Source organism: Chaetura pelagica, unplaced genomic scaffold (assembly GCF_000747805.2).
Source record: "Chaetura pelagica isolate M959 unplaced genomic scaffold, ChaPel_1.0 scaffold68, whole genome shotgun sequence".
NCBI classification, from domain to species: domain Eukaryota; kingdom Metazoa; phylum Chordata; class Aves; order Apodiformes; family Apodidae; genus Chaetura; species Chaetura pelagica.
The window spans coordinates 1,795,439-1,796,796 of record NW_009954407.1 but is presented as its reverse complement, the minus strand read 5'-3'; positions in this window follow the sequence as shown (position 1 = coordinate 1,796,796).

Below are 1,358 nucleotides of genomic sequence, written 5' to 3'. Positions count from 1 at the left end.
TATTTGGGAACACAGGGATTGAATCAGACTTTTCCAAATGTCTTCAATTGCTATCCCTGTCAATCCTGATGTGATTCCTCAGAATCTGATCCACCTCCAGGTATTAGAAAGTCAACCACACACAACAGATTTCAGCACAGAATATCAGCCCATTATCACACAAAAAACACTTCACTTTTTAAAAAATTTAAATGGGACATGTCTATTAATCAACATTCAAGTGTAACTGGTTACATTTTAGACACACCCTATGCATATAGCCTTAGGTGTGTGGATTACTATTGAAGAATAACCTTTCCTCACCCTCTGTCCTCTTGAAGTCTCCTCATTTCACAATCCCAATTGTTGCAGGCTGTTCCCTAAGCTCATGATCTCTTTTCCACCCGTAGCAATTCAACATCATCAGCTTTCCCTGTTTAGAGTATGTGGGGAACAGTCCCTCTTCTTCCCCACTATATAAGACTAAACAACAAATGCCTTTCAAGTCAGCAAAACAGGAGTGATGCCTTTTCACTGATTCACTCAAGGACAGAATGAGCAGGCCTCTTGCCCTACCAGATAAGTGCATAGCAAAGAAGCAGCACAAGGGTCATAATAAGTGGCAGAAAAATAGACAATAGGTTAAAAACTGCCTCTAACAGAATATGTACCTGGCCAATGGTGATTGGCTAATTCAGACCGTGGTGCTTTCTGGAACAATGGTCTCTGATCCATAAGAAGAGAGTAGGATCTGCTCTCTGCTGGTCTCTGCTCGCTCTCTCTGCCTGCCTGGGACAAGACCCCACTGCAGCACCTGAACCTGCCTCAGCGCCCCTGCTGCTGCCCGGAGAAACGGAGAGGGGGGGGCACCGCTTGTGCCCGCTCCCAGGGACCCTGCCTGCCCAGCCTGCACCGAACTGGACTGGAGAAGCCTGCCCAGCCTGCGTCTGCCACAGAGCCACGGGACCAGAGCCCTGCCAGCAGCAGGAAGGGGTCGCCCCGGTCACTGGGACGCAGGCCCCCCTGCAGATCTCCAGCCCAGCCTGCCAGCACATTTCGAGAACTGCGCTACGCAAGGAAGGAGGGTAAATACACACACACCACACACACACACTTTAACTTTCTTACTAGGCTCAACTCCTACCCTTTCACTTCATTGATTTACACCTCTCCTTCGGAGTGTGCCTTCATAAACTTTAGTGCCTTTGAATTCCTTTTCCAGTATACATACCTAGTTAACCTCTCCTGAACCTTGATCCCTCAGTTTGTATTATCCCTTAATAAATTGATTAATTGCAAACTAAACATTGGTCTCAGTAATAATTTGTGAGCGTGGTGGGAGGGTACTTTAATCTACCCTCTTAGAAACGAACCCTCAG